The sequence below is a fragment of the Cupressus sempervirens genome, chromosome 5 (assembly GCF_028749045.1).
Source record: "Cupressus sempervirens isolate cs-2001-9-10 chromosome 5, ASM2874904v1, whole genome shotgun sequence".
Classification (NCBI taxonomy): Eukaryota; Viridiplantae; Streptophyta; class Pinopsida; order Cupressales; family Cupressaceae; genus Cupressus; species Cupressus sempervirens.
This window is the reverse complement of record NC_143122.1, coordinates 1,032,412,159-1,032,434,968: the sequence shown is the minus strand read 5'-3', so window position 1 is coordinate 1,032,434,968 and position 22,810 is coordinate 1,032,412,159.

Here is a 22,810-nt window from a genome sequence, read left to right as displayed (position 1 = left end):
GGTTCTGCTTGCAACTGGTTTGCTGATTAGATCTTATGTACTAATCACTTGATGTGATGGATATACCTTTGCTGTTCCTTGATAACCTTGTTGAATACTCCTCTGTTGATTCTCTTTCAATTCACTCTTACTTCACTGTTACTTTTCTTCATCATATCTATTTTTTTTTCTACAAATGGCACAATACATTACATATATACCATTCCAATATTTACAGCAACAAGGTCAGCCAAATACAAGTGGACAAAACATTACTGAGCCGGCCAGATAGTAGAAAACTCAGGTTCCTCAAACTCACTCGGTGACCTTCTGACACTCAGCATCCACTACATTACACGACATCGTCATGTACTCGATAGAGGTAGGGGCTCGGTCCATACTAATTACTTTGAGTAGCTTGGGACTAGGTAACCACTAGTGACTCGGTAAACATTGTGTCACTCAGTAAAAACTAACTCCTTTGATTCACTTGGTAAGCACTATATACTTCCTTTACCTTTCTATCTTGGTAATCACTAAAGCCTTCATTTACCTTCCTGACTCGGTAAATACTAAATCCTTCATTTACCTTTCTGACTCGGTAAACATTAAATCCTTCGTTTACCTTTTTGACTCGGTAAACATTAAATCCTTCGTTTACCTTTCTGACTCGGTAAACATTAAAACCTTTGTTTACCTTTCTGACTTGGTAAACACTAAAACCTTTGTTTACCTTTCTGACTTGGTAAACACTAAAACCTTTGTTTACCTTCCTGACTTGGTAAATACTACTGAACATACTTGGTAACCAACGAATGCTCAGTATTAATTGTAAACTGAGTGATGAACTCGGTAAGCATTTAGAATCAAATAAGTGTTGAAACTAATGACAAATGTATGATTATTCCAACATAGTCCTTTAGGTCTTATAGGTGCACATGTTCAAGTCATAGTATAGGTGGGCCAAGATGACATGGCCCCAATAGAAAACTATTCCATCATCATATAGTAGGCTACTAAGAACTCATCCCCATCCAATCAACAATCCATGCCCAACATGGTCTGGTACCATCCTCCATATCAAAGAAGCCAAATAAAGGTCTAGCACCTCTCTCCATGTTAGCCAGGACTGTTGAATTGGTAGTCAATATCTTTGTCATCCAAAGCACTCTCACAGATATGGATCTTCTCACTTTGTAATGTACTCTAGGTATCTCTGATCAATTAGAACTTGAATTATTCACCACATGTCTAGTAGAGTAACCATCACCTCTCCTATCGACAAATGGAAGCTTGAAGTCAATGTATGTCACTGTTCCACCAATGCTAATAGCTACATCAAATGCACCCTCAGGTATAGCCATTCATGGATATGCTCAAGTCTACAAAGCCACATGTGTCCTCACTATTACTCTATTAGTCTATCACCTAATACTATACTCATTGGATAGTGCTCTTGTGGCCAAAATTTCATCATTGACTCCTATAACACAGACATGCAATAGTCAGCCTCCCATTGTTTCAATTTTTGTATTCTTTATCTAAGCATGTGGCATCTTGCTCTATCAACATTGACCATCCCTATCACCAAAGCCCACTGATACATCAATACCATTGAAGATTCCAATCCATACAGATATGGATTCACAAAGATGGCAAAATATTGAGACACTAGTCTAGCATCTCCAACGGCTTCATGGATGCTAGTTTTCTCATTGAGAACTATAGTTTTTTCATCTATGAAAATGAAAACACAGATATCATCATATCTAACCTATCTCTCACCCTATTCTTTTGTCAAAATAAATGACATGATGTAACCTATTATCTTTGAATATGATAGGATGTATCCTGTCATCTCTACAGTGATGGTTTCTATAGTTCATCATATGCAATGATGATGAAGTGAAGAACCATTGTCTCTATCTTGACCCCATTTTCCCAAGTTTCCCACCCTAAAATGTATCATTTAAATGTGAGATAAAAAAATTGACAAGTTGGGATAGTCGACTTACCAGTGGTCCCATGTCAATTGGTCTTTGGTGCACTCGAACATGCTCCCCAAGTTGTAATCTCTCTATAGGGTCCATCATTCTCTTTGGTTCTTTTCTCTCTAGGTGTACAAATGACTCTTCCAAGAGCCCCTTGGAGGCTTCTATAGGCCCCATGATGTCCCCTTTAGATCCCATGACTATCCCTTGGCACTATCTACCCTGGTTTATCCCAAAGTCATGCAAAATGTTCATCTATGTATTTTCCCTTTCCTTTCTTTTCTTCTTGGGTATTTTTATCAAAAATTGTGCAAAATATATTCTTTTTCTCAATTTTTGTGAGGGGGCACCCTCCTCCCATGTTATTGATATGACACAATTCTTAGGACTCCTCTCCTTTCTAGGAAAACCTATATTTTCTTTTCTTTGATATAATGTTGTCCGAACATCACATGAAATAGGGGCAAAATGTAGACGCTTAAAATCATTGCAAAACACTATATTAATTTATTAATATTTACATTGACATTATAATTGAATTTTTATTAATGAATTATATTTTTCATATTCTTCTACTTATTTTTTGATTAAATAGGTTCACTTCCCTAATATATTTAAATTTGATTTTAATACTTCCCTCTAATGTGTTAAATTTATTTAATACACAGTGCTCCATAAATGTTCTTTTAAATAAATTCCAATTTATTTAATTTTCCTCTACTTTATTAAATTCTATATTCCTATTTTTAAGTTAAATCCTATTTAATTTAATCCTAATCCCATGTAAAACCTAGCCTACCACCCATCACTCTGATCCTTCTAATCCTAACTACTCATTAAACCCACTTTATTATCCTAAATGAACTCTTAAACACTTTTTAGGCCCTAAGTGGTTGCTCACACATGTGTGTGAATCTAAAATCCCAAGAATACCCCCTTTCATTAATTCCTCCAAAAATCCCCTTAAACCATTGTCCCCCATTCCTTCCCCAAGTTTGCTCACTTATATGTGAGCACACCTTGAGTCATCATAACCATAAAAGACTTATGTTGACCTTTTAATGACTTGTCCCCTTAGCACATGTACCTCCCTTGTTTCTCCTATTTGGATGCCACATAGATGCCATCTTCTCAAGGTCTCCATCTATCTTATAAATAGAGCCCTTGTCTCAATCATTTTTCATCTCCTCCATTGCATTGTTAACATGCTAGTATAGTGTTAAAAATTTCTTAGATATTTTCATGCCTAGAACTAACCTTAGGTGTTTGTTAGTATGCATAGTTTCAATTTCTATTTCTTGCACATTTTCATGGTAGCATAGCATTGCATCCCATTTCCACATTCACATAATTTGGAATCCATTTGAGGGTGGCTTACTCATAGCCATTTCTTGAGGTTATTCTACATACATGTTACTATAGATTCATAGTTACATTCTTGCATTGATTCGAATGATTTTGAAGGTATTAATTTATAGTTGTGTCTAAGGAGAAAACATCCACATCCCCCATTATTGAATACACCAACAAGGCCTCTTTTGGGTGCCCTTGTTGAGCTACTCTGAGGTTGCATGAGTACTCTTGTCTTTTGGTTACATTAGTTTTAAAACTCAAGTAGAATTAGTTGTATTTTAATTTACTTGAATCTTTGATATACATATAAAACTATATTTTCTTGTCTACATGTGCTCTTGATAGGTTAGGTTTTCACATATACAATGATAACCATTTTCATGCAGTCCTAGCTAAAAGTAAAGAAAAGCCACAAAGCCACCATGAAGTAGAGAAAAAGGGTTAATTTTCACATTGTTAATTTTATTTTAAAGGAAAAAAAAAATAAAGTGCATGTCCAAGATGGAAATATATGATGAGATGGAGGTACAAATAGTGTAAAATTTGAATACTGAATAGCTTTTGAAGTACTAAAAAGATTTCATGCATGTCATTTTAATGCCTTTAGTGCCACACTCTAATTTTCAAAAAAGAGATAAAAGGAAAAGAGAGCCAACATTTAATTACCAATTGCAAAGTTTTTGAAATTACAAAGAAGATATGAAGTTGCAAAACCTAGAAGATAGAGTTAAATAGTATTGTGATAAGTTGAAACAATGGCACAGCAGGAAGGAGAGTTAATTACACAAGGTCAAGTTGAAGAAGCTTCGTCAAGTTCTTCAAAAGGGAAAATCCCTAGCCCTTTTGTTGTAGAATGGCTACATTACTTGCCAAGTTTTTCAAACCTTCAATCCACAAATGACCACGCTTTTGGGAATCCATACAAATTTTGTAGAGATGCAAAAGTGCTAGATATGAATGGGAACAAATTGTATTGGTAATACTATAAGAATAGGTTGTGTTGGTGCAAATACATATTTACTATTTACACTTAAGTTTACTTAGGTTAATGCATTATTTTATTATATTGCATTATTTTATTATTTTATTTTGTGAGGCACTTAGGAGTTTGTAAACCTTTTTGAGTTGTCATGTTGACAACATAGAAGTACACAACTCTATTTCAGCAGATGGTGTCTACAACACTGGAGTTTGCATCATCCACTGAGTTTTCATGTAGAAAAAATAGTTATTCACACTCCCTTTTTAGCACATGTTGTCTACAACATTAATTTGTGTGTTACACCCTTGTAGGCTTATCCTCTTATCATTGCACTTACTTCCATGCTTAATGCAGGATAACCCATATCTAGTGGACATGTGCCTAGTTGTATGACTTATCATGTAGCTGATTTTGAGACATTCTAGATGTATCTCAGAGGCCTTTATATAAAGGTACTCCTAGTGTACTTCCATAATGCATGTTGAATGAATATTATCATTCTAATCATACTCTCTTTCTAGTCTACAATTGTGCTTGTGTTTGAGTTCTTAGTCCTTGGATGAATTTTTTCCTAAAGAAAATTCTTACATGGTATCAGAGCTTGGAGATTTTCTCATCACATAGTCATTCAAGACCAATGTTGCTTCAACACCTTAGTGTGAACTTGGAGTATTACAGAAATTGGGAGTGTATAGAGCCAGATCTGACCTTGCCATTACATCTAGAATGCCGATTCAATGAAGATCGACTATAAACTAGGCTACCTTAGGCCAAATTCAATTGTAAGAAATTTTTTTTTTGCAAATTGGCATCCGGAGGCCCCAATTTGTAGTTCAGGTATGGTCATTTGCAGATCTATTTAATTATTTTTAGATCTATAATTTATTTTTTCTCTACATTTTTTTTGGAATTTTTTGAATTTTTTTTAGCCAGGCTGTCAGATCCCAACCTTGCATAGAGAAATTCCTCTGTTATTTATTTAGGCATTATTTTCTATCAAATTTCTAAGTTTTAATGGTGACCTTTGCTAATTTGGTGACTATGACTGTCGGCCACCATAATCTAGTAGTACTCACTCACTGGACTAGCCAAGTCAAAACTTCTAGTGAATGCCCATAAGCCTCCCACCAGGGGCACTTCTTTTATTTGTGTGGTGTGGAGTTTGGTTAATAAAAAATTCAAACACCCACTATTTACTCAATGTGGGAATAAATTTCATAAGTTTGGCTCATGTTAAAAGATTTTGGCATGCACATTTGTAATTATGACAACATAAAGAATATACTGACACATGACCTATGACTTTAATTGTCACCCTGTGGCATATTCCCTGACATCTTTCATGGTTCTTGGTCACATAGTTTTAAATAAGTTTTTTGGCCATGCACTACCACAAAGGTGAAGTTTGACGAGCAGAAGAGATTTAGTGACCATGAATTTGACTTTGTTTAGCTCTTGGCCAAACATTTATTTGGCTCTACTGATCTTAAAACCTTGTGGTTGTTTTCTAAAATTTGGTGCTCCTCCTCATGCCATAAAACCCCTTTGGTGGTTGCTACATTATTCTCCAACATTCAATGTGAATTTTTGGAAGCTTGCATAGTGGCACACATCCCAACCCACATTTTCCATGTGGCATACATTGGACACTGCCATGTGGAGCCACCTCATAGCATCTTCATTAGTGCCATGCTATTAGAGCCATATTGCCACACAGGATCTAATGTGTACAATAAGTTGATTCAGTACCACATCACCCTCTAATTATTTTTCCATGTTAGCAACATGTAGCACTTTCTATACAAGACACTTGTCACCCAGTCATATGATTCTGTATAGTATGAATGATACAGTCAACAACCATACGGTCTAGTCAGCCTAACATGTTAGTAGGGGCCCCAATTTTTTTGCTGATATCAGCAAAGTATGAGTTTAAAATTGATAGCCATCTAACCATTAAAACCAAGCCTTTTATAATTATTGTGATAGCCATTTGACTATCAAATTTAAGATAGCTATTTTCCTGTCAAACCCCTCTCTAGATTGCCTTTTGATTTGGCAGCCTAACTTTGTGAGCCCATAACTTGGTCATCCAGACTTTGATTTAGGTGCATTTTTTTTTGAAATTGGGTAAAATTTCCTAAACTTTCTAGTGATGGTTTCATTTTCTAGTTTTGGTGGAAATATTTCTTAGAAATTGTGTTTTTGGTGACTATACCTACATAATCCAACATTTTGTAACTTCAAACACTTCGTACAAGCACATTTGGTCACCTTTTTAGGTTCTTTTTTTTTTTAAAGTGCATATTTTTTGTCTAATTTCTAGATCTATAGTTAGACTCTAGGGTTGTGTGGAAAAAATTCTCATTTTTAGAACTGGGGCTATTTCTGCATTATAAAGCTTTGATTACTTTTTAGAATTGTTTTACATCTAAGATACAATGCTTACTGATAGAATTGGGCCTCAAAAGGCAGTTATAAAAGAAAAATTAGATAGTCCACTTTGTTCCTTTTGAAAAATGGCCCATTGTACATGTACTACTTATAAAGTGCCAAAAGCATCTTTTTTGGGGGGGATCTTTTGATTGAGTGAAAAGGGGGGTTGTGTACTATGTTCTTGTGTCTCTCTTTTGTGCTCTTTTCATTTTTTGCATCATGGGTTCATTTAAATGTCCACCTCTAACTTCACATAATTATTCTACATAGAAAGATATTGCTTGGAGTAGATTAATGGAAAAAGGATATAGTCTTTATGTTGATGGTACAATTACCAAACCTACTAATGCTAAAGAACTCATTGAATGGAGAAAACAAGACCAACAAGCTTTAGGAATTATTAGGAGTTGTCTACATAGATATCTTGTCTTTCACATTGTTAGTTTCATAGAATACAAAACAACTTGGGACAAACTTGAATCATTGTATGGTAAGGTGAATGAAGAAAAGGGATTTCAGATTGAGGATGATCTACTTCTCTTGGATCCAAAGAAATTTGACACAATTCAAGATTACATTAACAAAGCCAATGAGTATAGGAAACTACTTAAAGATTGTAGAAATCCCATGAAGGATGAAAAGTTGATTCATCGTATCTTGAAGAGGCTACCTTTAGAGTATGCTTCATTTGTTTTGAGTTTCAATACTCATAGGCTGACCATGGGAATTACTTACCAGAAGCCTACATTTGATGCATTTGTAGAGATGTTGATTGATTAACAATCTCACTTGATGGATTTAGGACTTCTCACAACATCAAAGACCAAAGTCTTGTTGTCTAGTGATGAGTACCAATCAAGTCAATGAGGAAAAAGTTGTAGCAACAAGAAGAAGAAGTAGTGGAACCAAAAATCACAATCTAAGACACAATAATCCACGTCACAGCAAAGAAATTCTTCTTTCAACAAGAAGGGAAGTAATGAAAAGAAGGAAAAAAAATTTTGTGCATATTACAAAAAGCCAAATCATGATGAGCATTATTGCAAGACTAAAAGAATCAATGAGTTAGAAAATCTACTTAGGAAGAATAAGATTCAAGTGTACTTCCAAGGATACAACTTCAACCTCTTCAAAGGTAAAGGGCAAGCACTTATTTCCAACTCAAGTTCTTCTATAGAATGGATACTTGACTCAGGTGCCTCTTATTGTATGGGTTCTTCAAAGGGAGGTTTTTCTTCATTGAAGTAGTTAAAGGTACTGCACATCTTCATGGGAGATGATATTAAAATGGAAGTTGAAGGAAAAGGACATGTGGAAATGGATAATGGGGAATCTAAAGATGTTCTCTGTGTTTCAAACCTTAGCTCCAATCTCCTATCAGTTTACCAAATCACTCACCTTAGATATGGTCATAAAGTTGAGTTCCTTCTAGATTCAGTGGCGGTGTGCAGTCTAAGAGATGATTCATTGGTTGCCATGGGGAAAGTTAACGATGAAAAAAGGCTTTATTCCTTCTCCCACTTTGTTCCAAAGTCTCCTTCTAAAGCCTTGTTGACTCACTCACATTCACAAATCTTTATGGCATAAGTGGTTTGCTCATCTTACCTTCCACCATCTTCAACAACTTTGTTCAAAACACATGGTCAAAGGTCTACCTAACATCAACTTTTCTAAAGGAAAGTGTGCATCATGTTCAATGGATATGCATCTCGAAGAGAAGTATGATAAAGGGAAGTCTTCTAGAGCACCAGTTGTTCTCTAGTTGGTTCACATGGTTTTAGCAAGTCCTTTTGTAGTGACTTCAATCAGCGAAGGCTGCTACATCCTCACATTTGTTGATGACTTTTCATGATTCACTTGGGTCTATTTTCTTCATTACAAGAGTGAAGTCATTCATAAGCTTCAAGCCTTTAAGAATCATGTTGAACACAAATCAAGGAAAACCATCAAGGTACTATGGGTGGACAATGAGAATAGATATGTAGACAAAAGACTTAGAGACTTTTGCAGACATGAGGAAATTGATCTTTAGAATCCACCAACATTTAGTCCACACAAGATAGATGTTGTAGCTATGAGAATTAGGACTCTCAAATCCATGGAAAGTTGTATGATAAAAGCCAAGTCTCTCAATCCTACACTTGAAGTTGAAGCCATTAGTAGTGCTACTCACATACTTAACAAGTCTCCTCATAATGCCTTAGCTGGAAAGACTTCTTTTGAGGCATGGTGTGGCTAAAAACTAGTTGTGAGTCACTTCAGAGTCTTCAATTGTCCAACATGGGAAAACCTATCTTCTAGGGGATGTAAAGCACTATCACCTAGACCTTGTACTTTCATAGGATATGAAGACAATGCTAAAGCTCATTAGTTCTTTATGGAGAAGGATGTTCACTTTGAGAAAAGATCACCCAACTTATCCTCTAATTCTCTTTGCACATCATACACAATGGAAACTAATAGTGACACTAATGATAGTGTTTCAATATATTCTGACACATGGAGTTCTATTGATAGTTGTAGCAAGAGGTCACAACATCAATCTAGTCCACATGCTTATATTGCCATAGTGAAAGGTCCAACACAACATGGTACATCTCTTCTTCCACCTCCAACTTCAATTGATGACTACATGGCATACATTGTAGGTTTTTTGTGGAGTCACACACCATAGATTCAGGAGATAGCCTTGATAATTTACATCTTCTCATTGATAATGATGATCCTTCTACAATTGTTGTGAGGGCTCACTCTGACCCTCATGTCCATTCTCTACATGATCAATCTTCATAGGTTGGCATGATTGAGGATCCTTATGAATAGTAGTTGTTAGAGGTCTCTTTATTAGTTGAGGAGATAGATTTTTCATTGGAATAGGTTCAATAGACATCATTGCCTAATCTACATTTGTTCTTTTCAACATAGTTGAAAGGGGTGACCATCAGCATTAGTATAGGTATACTTGAGCAAGTTTCAAAACCAACATACACATTCAAGATTATACCTTTATTTCTTCCAAAGGGGAGGAACATCATTCTACATTCTTGGACCAGCTTCTTCCTTAGAGTAGCATTCACTGACAGGCATTCTTCATTGTGGGGGGGGGGGGGGGTGACTATCTTGTCTCTCTTCCTCTTCTTTCTTGTTGGGGTACTTTTTCCTCTTATGCGGTTTAGTTCTTCTCATTCTTCAATTTTGTATATACTAGATGTATGTTGTAATGGGGGGGTCTTGATTACTCCATCCATCTATGCATCCCTATTTATCTCTCTTTTTGGGGAGGATTTTCCCCATGAGGTTTTGCCTCTTTCTCCACTTTATGAGAGATTGCATTTTCATTATGTACATGGGTACCTAACATGGCCTAGTAGTTGGGACCCATCATGCATTACATCTTAGGTTTCGTAAGCTTAAGGGAATTCTCCTAAGTTACACTTAAGGGTGGGTGTTGGTGTAAATAGGTATTTACTATTTACAATTACTTAAGTATACTTAGGTTAATGCATTATTTTATTATTTTATTTTGTGAGACACTTAGGAGTTTGCACACCTTTTTGAGTTTGCAGAACTCTATTTTAGCACATGTTGTCTACAACACTAATTTGTGTGTTACACCCTTGTAGGCGTATCCTCTCATCATTGCACTTACTTTGGTACTTAATGGAGGATAAACCATATCTAGTGGACATGTGCTTGGCTGTATGACTTATCATGTAGCTAATTTTGAGGCATTCTAGATGTATCTTAGAGGCCTTTATATATAGGCACTCCTAGTGTACTTTCATAACACATGTTGAATAAATATATCATCATTCTAATCATACTCTCTCTTTTTGGTCTACAGTTGTGCTTGTGTTTGAGTTCTTAGTTGCTGGGTGAATTTTTTCGTAAGGGAAATTCTTACAGGTTGGTAAAGGTCCTTATATCTAGCCCTTGGAATAGGAATTTGGGTAGATTGATTATGCCTAAGGTCTTTTTTGATGTTAATTTGATGAAGTAATTGATTAGAAAATACAATCTTATTAGTAAAGTATTCCATAAGAAGCACAAAATTATACTTTGCACACTAGATAAGGAGACTTTTATTGAAGATTTTGACTTAGGGATACCTATGTCATTGCTGATTGGCTTAGAAAAATTTGATGAAAATTTTAGCATCCATAAGAATTTATACACCGGTAGGACCATATTAAGACATATTCAAAAATGAAGAAGGAATAAGGAGATATACCAAAGAAACTGGGAGATTTTGTGCCTCTGGGACATTTCCAAAGATATCTTCAAAATACCATCTTTGGTTTGAACAAAGTCTTAGGTTCATGTGGGACTATGAATACTATTGGTGGACACTACATCATGACATTGAATATTTAGGACCCACACACCAACATTTTGTATGCTTTTGTCACGTACATAGTCAATCACATTTATAATGAGATTATTGCAGCCTATGAGGGAAGATTGGAGAATTTCAAATTTTAACATTATTCTCTACTCATGCATTTGATCATGTAGAAGAATGTGGGGTACATTGATCAAAGTTTCATCAAGGGGATAGAAGAATTGGAGAAAACCTACCTATACAATGATGGACTAGGGTATGGAAAATATTCTACCCTTATTCAAATACTATTTCATTTTACAATGATTGTCTCTACCTTGTTTTAAATGTGTTGGGAGCTATAGCAGAAAGAGTTCCTAGAAATGTTAGGAAATTGATTAAGCCCTCTAGATTCTTTGATGAAGGAAAATAGTTAGTGCATGATTGGGGAAGCATTTTTCTTTTTGAAAGTTACACAATCATTAAGGTTTTTGGGTGCCCTCAGCCACCACGTATCCTCACTAAATTTTCTCCAAAAAGATTAGGGATTGTTGAATTCTTCTGCTAGCTGATATAAACAAATAGGGTGTATTTGATTGAAATTTTAGAAAGGGGATATTCTTATGTATATGTTCTAAGATTGGAGATTTTGAAATTGGTAAAAATGCAATTGAAGAAACTAATAAATTTCTTAGAGATTATAAATTTCCAATTGCCCCTACATGAACATATGATCCTAGTGATGTTTTTAGAAATTATTTAATACAAATGAGGGAATATAAATTTCCATTAAGAAAAAGATTATGGGAAGGGGATATGATTTTAGATTATTTGGATGATAATATATGTAGAGATACAATAATAAAATAGAGAGAAATTTTAGATTTTGAGGAAGCAATGAGGAGAATTGACCCGTCTTTTAAGGGTTTTTATCATGAAGAATTCTATTGGCATTGATTTGATAAGTGCATTAATTATTTTGATTATATTATAGCCCAAGTTCTAGAGAAAATAAAAAATAGAGTTAATCCTAAATTTCCTAAACTTGATATTGTAGTGAAAGTGAGTGATGATGAAGAACAACCTAAAAGCTCAACCTAGGCTGAGTAGAACAGAAAGAAAAAAAAGATGGTTGAGATTCCTCAAAGGAAAGAGAGAAAGATTTACAAGTTATGCCAAGGAGTAGCTAGTACTTTAATAATGCAATATGAAGTTTCTTAATGGTACAAGCAATTGAGGATGGGTAGAAAGAAAAGAATTTGGAGTTAAAGGCTAGAATAGTAGATGACAGTATCATAGAGGCTAGAGAATTTATGAATGATTAAAGCTTTATAAAAATAGAAAATCTTAAAAGCTTCTTATTCAGGAGAAAATAAAATTAATTTTCATTGCAACAAAAACTAGGTGACTCAAATGAAAAGGTAGTAGAGATGGTCAAAAGGCTTCAAGAGTATGATCCTAATAGTAAGAAGTAAATTGTTGATGAAGCAAGAGAACCAATAAAAATAAGTGGTTTGATTATATTTCTAGGATGGGAAATCAGTTCGTCATTCCTATTTGATCAAATGGGGAGACAAGAAAAAATTATTTCTTTTGAATATGTGAATCCATAGGGAGAATTGAGAGGGTTTGATTATAGCATTGATGCTCATATAGTGACAATATGGAGCTTGGATCTAGAAATTTAAAAGTCAACCCTTATGGAAATCACAGATTCTCCTAATGGGAATGAAATCTTTTCGAATGTTCATTCCACATCAAGTAGTTAGACTTATGGGTTGATGACGTTGACATCATTGCTAGGAAAGAATAGAATTGATATGTTCGAAGAACAATTATATGGAGCCTATGAGAGGTATGTGAATACAAGGAGATATTATAAAGAGGATTTAAAAATAAAAATGTCTTAGAGAAGAGGAATCTCTTGTTTGAAAATGAAATAGGAATCCTGAAAAATATTGTTGGGCCTACTATTGAAGTTGAAGACAATGGTATTCAAACAAGGAATTATGCACTAGATATAGAGGATCTGGTAGGCCAGTCTATAACTATTGATGAGGAAGAATTATAATCAAGAAAAGAAATGGAAGTTATAACTATGAAGAATTTGGTGATTCATAAAATAATTTCTTTTAAAAAATATTCACAAAATGTACAGAGTAGCTACAATGTCTTACAAGGAGATGAATATCAATGTTTTGAGGCTAGTTCATTATTATCTCCCTTACCAATAACATGGGGCCCATACACCTAGTTTTTTAAGAATCTTATACCCATATTGACACAAAAGAAAGAGTTTCCCAATAAGGTAATTATCTCTATAAGAAATTTAATCCAAAAAGTTAGGGAATTAAATGGTTTCTTTTTAGGGAAATTATAATTAATCTAGAATAAGATGAAAGAAATTACCATAGCGACTCCTTATTTTGTGCCCAGTATTGCTAATGAAAGTATAAATGTATGAGAGTGGTAGGAATTGCCATCTTTGTTTGATGATATATTAAAACATGTTAGATTTATTGCATACTATAACAATGAAGTAGATGTTATGGTAGTGTACGATATGATTGATGTTTTGTATAAGCTAGAGTCAGAGATGGGAAAGGTAATTGCAGAGGTCAAGGCCATGAAAGATTCAAAATTTAATAAGTGCCTCAAGGATTTGAACATGATTCAAGATGCCACATGGCCAAATGTTGAAACTAATATTGCCATCTGGGAGGTTAGAGGAGGCATATAGGCCCTACCATTCAAAGACAATGATTAAGCATTTAAAATCATAACTGCAAGGAAAAAGGGACAAAATATAGAAAAGATAGTGAATATGATAGGTTATTAAAGTGCACACTTGCTAATATTGGAGATACCTGAAGAAAAGCTGCCACCTACCAATTTTTGAACTTCTTCCTATTTTTTGTCTAAGTACAAAGAATGTTTGTAAAGATAAAATATATGAGTTATCATTGTACTTTATTTTTGAATCAAAACTTGACAAGTGTCCTCTCATCTATAGCTTGTTGCAATCCTTGTCTATAAAAGGATTTCCAAGATGTGGAGTGAGGGTCTGAGTTTTGTTTTCTTTTAGTGCTTAGGCTATTTATATTTAGTCCAAAATTTATGTTAAATAGGTGTGTTTTAATTTTGTATTCAAATTATTGAATGAAAAATTGGTTAACTTCGAAGTTATATTATAAGTTTTGTATCAAATATGTGTATTGTCTCAAGAAAATTAATACAAAGGGAATTTTTTGAATATCTATGTCTTTAAATTCTATCTCCATTTTCATATATTTGTCACTTTGAGGCTAAATGAGAAAGGTTTATTTTAGTTTAATGCAACTTGGATAGGTAGTATGTAAATTCATTATTTCTTTTGATTCAAGCAATTAAGTAAATTATTTGTTAGTACACATATGGACATAGTTTTTAAACTTTTAGTTTTAAGTTTTGAACCTCCCTAAAGTACTTCAAACTTAGTTCAAAGTGGTTTGAAGTGGTTCAGACGTTCAAGGTGGTTCATTGATTTGACATGTAGAAGTAGAATCAAGGTTCAAGCTCAATATTTTCAAGGTTTGCCAATTCAATTTTCATTATTTAGAAGTGTAACCTCATGGCCTAGATTCTCAGATATTCAAGATTCAGAATATCTAAAAGGTACGATCCAGTTTAGAACTCAACTCATCAATTGAAATGCAATTTGTTGGTTCATAAACTCGAAGACTCATGTGTCAAGCTAGGTTTAGAAGCTTTCCTTAATATCATTAATGCAATTAAGTGAATAGGAAAGGCTCAAAATTTCCCATATTTCTTTTGACCTGATACACATTAGTTTAAAGGTTTCAGAGTTTCAGAGTTTAGGTTTAGGATCTAGCCTAGTAGCTTTTCATTTGGTTAAAGAGATCAAGAAATGAATTCAAAAGAGATTGTGACAATATATACATCCTCCTTTGAACTAAATGAGACAAGCCTCTATAAATCCCTACACATACCCTTCATCAGATGTATACAACCAGAGATGATTGAAATGTTGATGGGAAGATGTCAACTTGAATTCAATAAGGCACAATGAACAATGAGAGACTATGGTAGATAATCGATGGAGGAAAGATAAAGATATAAAGATTTGAATTAGAATATTTATGCCTAATCAATTCCTAATATGTATACTAAGAAACTCATTAGCTGTTGGCTTGATAATGGAAATGCTTCACATTGCACCGTACTTTATTATATTTCTATCATGGCTGATCATACCAAACATGATGTCTAAGGAGGAGGTGATTCAAAATCACATTTCATAGGTTTTTAAACTTCTTTCAAAGCCTTTCAGTCGATCTTGCTAGCAAGAAAAAAATTAATTTATGAATCATGCACTCCATGAGCTATGATTTCCAAAGGCATTCCAAACACATTGGTGTTGACATTTGTGTTGTGGCAAGGCAGCCATTGTGAATGAATCTAGTTCCTTCACAAAGAACATGAGGAGATTATGAAACATATCGAGCATGAACAAAATAATAAAAATGTTGAGTCAAAGCATAAATATGAAGATGTCGCCGAACCTTGCAGAGGTATAATAAAGATTTTGAATTAATGTTGAATAATATTTATAACATATACCCTCTTCACTTCTCTACATCACTTCAACATTCATTCAAGATGTGCATACAAAATTTAGTATCAAGCAGTCAACCATACAAAGGGTCCTCAATATATAATGCAACTCTGAACACTAGTGGAGGCTATATTTGAAGTTTGTGGGCCTTCAAGACCATCAAGTTCCTTGAGAATTAATTGTAGCAAGCAACATGAGAAATCAATATCATGGCATTCTTTCCCACCCAATGAGTAATTTTTACATAATAATGTGGTAGTAGTAGCTTGATGAATAGTGAAGAATTCAGACATACAATTTAAAGGTTTGAAGAGCATCTAGAACTCAAAGAGCCACAATATGGGATGCCCAAATTAGACTTTATAGGGTAGCCAAGTTTAAAATTCAGGAAACTCAAGAAAGAAATTTGCTAATGGTAACCCCATCACCATGATTTTGAATGCTCAAAAGGTAAAATGTGGGTAATCATGAGTCAACACGATATATATGGTTAACCACAGAGTTATACATGTTTCTTTGGGAAACATAGTATGTATAATTGATGTCTTTTTAACCTGAGTCTCACCACATAACACCCATAGATTAAAAGAAAGAGGCTTGACTATAGCTAACTTCATGAATAAGATCCTATCCTCTTGTCAAGATAATACCAGATGATAGTCATTAATTAGATTTTCTCTGAGAGCTTCATACCTATGGTCATCAATGTGATTGATCAAGTTGGCACAAATGGATAAAGGTAAATAAATTAAAGTCATATATATGGTAATGGAATTCAAAATTTGGAGTAAAGTTTAATATGAATTCAAGTAAGGAAAGATGGAAAATTATAAGTTTTTTGAAGAGCCCAGTTAGTGAAAATGGTGTCAACTTAAAGTAAAACATGTGATGACCCTTGCAATTATAATTTTTCTTGAATTCATCCCATTGGTGAGAGATGTTGAGACATATATGTTCTTGGTAAACTATTTATTTCCTTATAAGCCACATGTCAAGTGTAACCTAGTTGCTTTTTATTCCCCACATTATAAGATTACACTTGTAACCATAAAAGGTAGAAATTGGGAAAGGACATTGTATGGAAGTGGAAGTTGCTTTGAAATAAAAAGCCACGAAGACTAGAAAGTATGGGAAAGTGATGAGTTTCAAGAATAAGTTATGCAAATTGAATATGGTTTATTTTGGGCCTATTTATTATCAAAGCATAGAACAAATGAGGGTTTAACACTATCTTTTCTAGGCTGAAGACTTCAGGCTATAGAACGGAGGACTTTGATCTAAAGTTTTATTTAATTTTGTGTTGAAAAATAGGGGATATTCTAATTTTGAATGTATGTAGGGGGAGGGAATTCAGGTTTCCTTTTTAGATGGTGATTTAGATGCATAATGTAATGAGATCATTTTTGTTTCTACATTTTTAGAGGAGGGAGACTTGAGAGATAGTTGCATACTAGAACTTTGAATCTGGGCAATTTTCTTTCCACTTATAGTTATCTTTGTATGAATTTTAGTTTTCTCTAAATGCATTTATGTCATGGATTTCTAATTTTTTTTTTCAAAGTGTCTTTAAAGCTCTGATCCTTTTCTTTCTTGGGCTTTATTCTCTTTGTAATGCTACATGCAAATGGACTTTGTCTCATTTGTTACATATTTTCTTGTAGTCTCTTAGCTTTCCACATCTACTCTATGTTTATGAATAGATGCTTGTAATCCTTTTGTTCTTTCTGGTAGAAGCATCCATAATTAATTCATTATATATCTTACATGGGGATTTGTACCCGATAAAATTTAGAGGAAGGTTATCAATCCAATTATAACCTATCCAACTATTAGTGCTGATTAGTCTTCTAACTTAGGCATTTAGGTTTAATTTGTATGTATTTCTTCAGAGGACAATTTGTTCACTAACAAATTTTCGGCAACTTTGCTAGGGAATCAAAGCAAAGATTTAAGTGGTTGATATTTTCCTCCTCAGTTTAATCATTATCTCTATGTAGAGGAGCTTGGTGACTCTATATGAAGACCATGCCAGATATAGAAGCCTTGAGAAGACCAAGGCTAGAGCCTTCTCTCCTAGATCTTTGTCAAATTGATGATAAAGTGTTACATGACTTTGTGGATAGATTTAGAGAAACTATTTCCAAAGGTATCTAGAAAAATATAAGCTTTGAAGATGATGCAAGATCTTGGTTGCTTTGGAAAGGCCTCTATGGAAGATTTCATAATTTGAAAGACTTGCAAAATCTTGAAGAGAAAGTAGCTGTGTTGAAGAAACATTTGGAGGTAGATGATGATGAAGCTCCTGTTATCTTAGTCTCACCTATGTATCTCAATCTCCTTGTCATGAATGACCAAGAAGTACAACCAAAATTACTCCAGCCTCATGTTGATCTAGTTTCAATAGATGAGAATATATGTGCCAACATTGGAGAAAGGGTAAGCAATGATGGTCAAATCTTATCTCAAGATCTTTCTTCATCTCATGTAGAAAGTTTTATAGTAGAGGATCTTGGTGACCATTCTTTGCTTGAAGATTCTATTGAAATGCTTTCTAGTGATGTTTTGTTTGAAAATTACTCTTTAAATGTCATGAGAGATTGTGAGGGCATTGGCTCTTTGAATGTGAATGCTGAAAGAGATCCTATTCTTGAATCTTTCCATTCTAAAGATATTGCAGTGGTAAACCTTATAGGTAATACTAACTTTAATGGAGGTGCATCTAAATCTTTTTCTCCACATCTTGAAAGTTTGAGTTTTGAGAAAATTGATGGTCATTATATTACAGAAGTTCCTATTGGTTAGAAACTAGAAAACTTGCCTCTGGAATTTCAATCTTTCATCTTTCTTTGAAAAGTCTTCTTGATGAAAGGATTCAGAATAACATGTAGCCTGAAAATGAACTTCCCACTTTCATAAAAAATGAAGATGATTCCTCATTCTTGAAAACCATAAATAAACCCATGTGAATATTTTTTCTATTTGATGATCAATTATGTAATTACGACAAGGTGAAAGTGCATGAAGAAAAGCCTCTTTCTCATGATAATGATGCTAAAATTAATACTCAGATTGTAAGCTATCTAGCTGAAGCATGGAGAGGAACATCACTTGATCAAGAAGAAGAAATCATGACAAATTCTTGTTATATCTTCAGCTAGACGACCTCTCTCAAACTAGCTCTTTTGATGGTGATTCAATTCTTCATAGAGATGAGACAAAGATGCCTTTGGATGAAGAAACTCCTACTAAATTTCTTGTTGAGACAAAGAAATATGAAGCTGACTCCCAATCTAGTGGTGATTCAGCTAAGATGTTGAAAGACACTTCTCTTAATGACAAAGAAGAAACCATAGACACTTTCTTGTCATCACTCAAGCTAGATCATTTCATTGATGATATTTCATGTATTTGTTCAAATCAAATTTAGAATGAAGCATTCATTGATAATTTTTCTTTTAATCCATATATGCATAGTTTGGCTTATTTGGATTGTGGGAGAAATGTTGAAACATGTGATGTCATTTTGGAAAGAGAAAATTATGGAATTTGTGACATGTTTGATGATAGCTGGTTCTTTGAAAGAAGTAGAGAAAACATATATCCAAGGTTTGATCCCATGTTGGACGAGGCATCTTTTTGGTGGCAAGTTGATCGTGGTATCAAAGACCATGTGCAGGAGTTGAATCTTGATGACAACATTTTTGGGTATTGTGCATCATCTCTTGGTGAGGTTTCTACATTTTATTTTTTTTAGCTTAAAGTGAAATTTGATCCTATCGATGTCAAAGATCAATTCTTGAATGAAGGAGAGTGTTATGGTGAGTTATGACTTTTTAGAAAAGAGAGTTGGATCAGCATATGCATGCATCTTTTCAATTTGAAGTTTGGCATTGGAAGAGTCATCAGTAGGCAATGGTTTGGAGTTGTTCCATTGAGGTACATATTGCTGATTTGGAGAGGTTCCTACTTATCCCAACCTATAAATGGATTCACATAACTTCTTCTTTCCTCTAGTTCTTTGGGTAGGTTCTAAATATTGTAAATAAGGTTTTTTTTGTGCATAGTGGTAGTTTGAATAATGTGCAAGCTTCATGCTTTCTAGTAGTTTAGGAGTTTTTGTTTGTTGGTTTTTCCCTACTCCCCTCTATCCTCTCTACAAGCAGCTCCTAGTCTTCTTTTCTTGCTAACTCTATTTGCCCAATGATTAAGGCACTCATCATTGCCAGAGATTGCTAGAGTTCTCTATTTTTGCATCAAAAATAGTCCTACAGATAGAGCCCCTATTAGTACACATATGGACCTAGTTTTTAAAATTTTATTTTTAGTTTCTAGACCTCCCTGAAGTACTTCAAAATTAGTTCAAATTGGTTCAAAGTGGTTTAGACTTTCAAGGTGGTTTAGTGATTTGACATGCAGATTTAGAATCAAGGTTCAAGCTCAATATTTTCAAGGTTGGCCAATTAAATGTTCATTATTTATAAGTGAAACCTCATGGCCTAGATTCTTAGATATTCAAGGTTTAGAATGTTTCAAAGGTATAATCTAGTTACGAACTCAACTCATCAATTGAAACGCAATTTGTTGGTTCACAAACTTGAAGAATCATGTGTAAGGAGAGGTTAAAAAGTTTTCCTTAATATACTTTATGCAATCAAGTGAATAGGAAAGGCTCATAATTTCTTACATTTCTTGTGACCTAATACATATTAATTTAAAGGTTTCAAAGTTTTGAAGTTCAAGTTTTAGGATCTAGCTTATTAGCTTTTCATTTGGTTAAAGAGATCAAGAAATGAATTCAAAAGATATTATGAAGGGTTCAACTCAATATAAACATTCTCCTTTGAACCAAATGAGACAAGCCTCTATAAATCCCTACACATACCCTTCATTAGATGTATAAAACAAAAGATGATTCAAATGTTGATGGGAAGATGTCAACTTGAATTCAACAAGGCATAATGAACAATGAGAGACTATGGTAGATAACTGATGGAGGAAAGATAAAGATATAAAGATTTGAATTAGAATATTTATGCCTAATCAATTCCTAATATGTCTACTAAGAAACTCATTAGTTGTTGGCTTGATAAGAGAAATGCTTCACATTGCACCATACTTTGTTATATTTTTGTCATGGCTAATCATACCAAATATCACGTTTAAGGAGGAGGTGATTCAAAATAACATTTCACAGGTTTTAAAACTTCTTTCAAAGCCTTTTAGTCGATCTTTCTAGCAAGAAAAAGAAGGAATTTATGAATCACAAACTCCATGATTTGTGATTTTTGAAGGCATTCCAAACACATTGGTGTCAGCATTTGTGTTGTGGTAAGGAAACCATTGTGAATGAATGCAATTCCTTCACAAAGAATGTGAGGAGATTATGAAACATACTAAGCATAAACAAAATAATAAACATGTTGAGTCAAAGGATAAATATGAAGATGTAGCAGAACCTTGTAGAGGTATAACAAAGATTTTGAATTAAAGTTGAATGATTTTCATAACTTGTACCCTCTTCACTTCTCTACATGGCTTCAACATTCATTCAAAAGGTGCATATAGAAGTTAGTATCAGCTAGTCAACCATACAAAGGGTCCTCAATATATAATGTAGGTCTGAACACCAACAGAAGCTATATTTGAAGTTTGTGGGCCTTCAAGACCATCAATTTCCTTGATAATTCATTGTAGCGAGCAACATGAGAAGTCAGTATCATGGCATTCTTTCCCACCCGATGAGTAATTTTCTACATAATAATGTGGCACTAGTAAGCTGATGCATAGTAATGAATTCAAACACACAATTTAGATGTTTGAAGAGCATTTTGAACTCAAAGAGCTGTAGTATGGGATGCCCAAATTAGACCTTAATATAGCATCCAATTTTAAAATTCAGGAAACTCAAGAAAGAAATTTTCTAATGGTAACCTCATCACCATGATTTTCAATGCTCAAAAGGTAAAATGTGGGTAATCATGAGTCAACACGATATATAAGGTTAAACATAGAGTCATACATGTTTCTTTGGGAAACATAGTATGTATAATTGATGTCTTTTTAACTCGAGTCTCGCCACACAACATCAACAGATTAAAAGAAAGAGGTGCAATTGTAGTTAACTTCATGAATAAGAGCCTATCCTCTTGTCAAGATAATACTAGATGATATTCATTAATCAAATTTTCTCTGAGAGCTTCATATCTATGGTCATCAACATGATTGATTAGTCAGCACAAATGGATAAAGGTAAATAAATTAAAGTCACATATATAGTAATGGAACTCAAAGTTTGGAGTAAATTTTAGTATGAATTCAAGTAAGGAAAGATGCAAAATTAAAAGTTTTTCGAAGAGCCCACTTAGTTGAAGTGGCCTCAGCTTAAAGTAAAACATATGATGATGCTTGCAATTATTATTTTTCTTGAATTCATCATGCCAATGAGAGATGTCGAGACATATATGTGCTTGGTAAACTATTTATTTCCTTATAATCCATGTGTCAAGTGTAACCTTGTTTCCTTTTCTTTGCCACATTATAAGATTACACTTGAAACCATAAAAGGGAGAAAATGGTAAAGGACATTGTATGGAAGTGGAAGTTGCTTCGAAATAAAAAGCCACGAAGACTAGAAAGTATGAGAAAGTGATGAGTTCCAAGACTCAGTTATGCAAACTAAATATGGTTCATTTTGAGCCTATTTATTATCAAAACATAAAAAAAAAAGGGGTTCAACACTTTCTTTTCTAGGTTGAAGACTTTGGGATGCAAAATAGAGGAGTTTGATCTAAAGTTTTGTTTTGTATTTGCAGAGAGAGAAAGGGAAGAGTTTTGATTAATTTTCTAAATTGTGTGTTGGAAAACAAGGGATATTTTAATTTTGAATATATGCAGGGGGAGGGAATTTAGGTTTCCTTTTTAGTTAGTAATTTAGATGAATAATGTAATGAGATCTTTTTTGTTTTTGCATTTTTAGAGGAGGGAGACTTGAGAGATATTTGCATACCAGAACTTTGAATCTAGGAAATTTTCTTTCCACTGATAGTTATCTTTATATGACTTTCAATTTTCTCTAAATGCATTTATGTCATGGCTTTCTAAATATATTTGAGTTAAAAGTTTCTTTAAAGCTC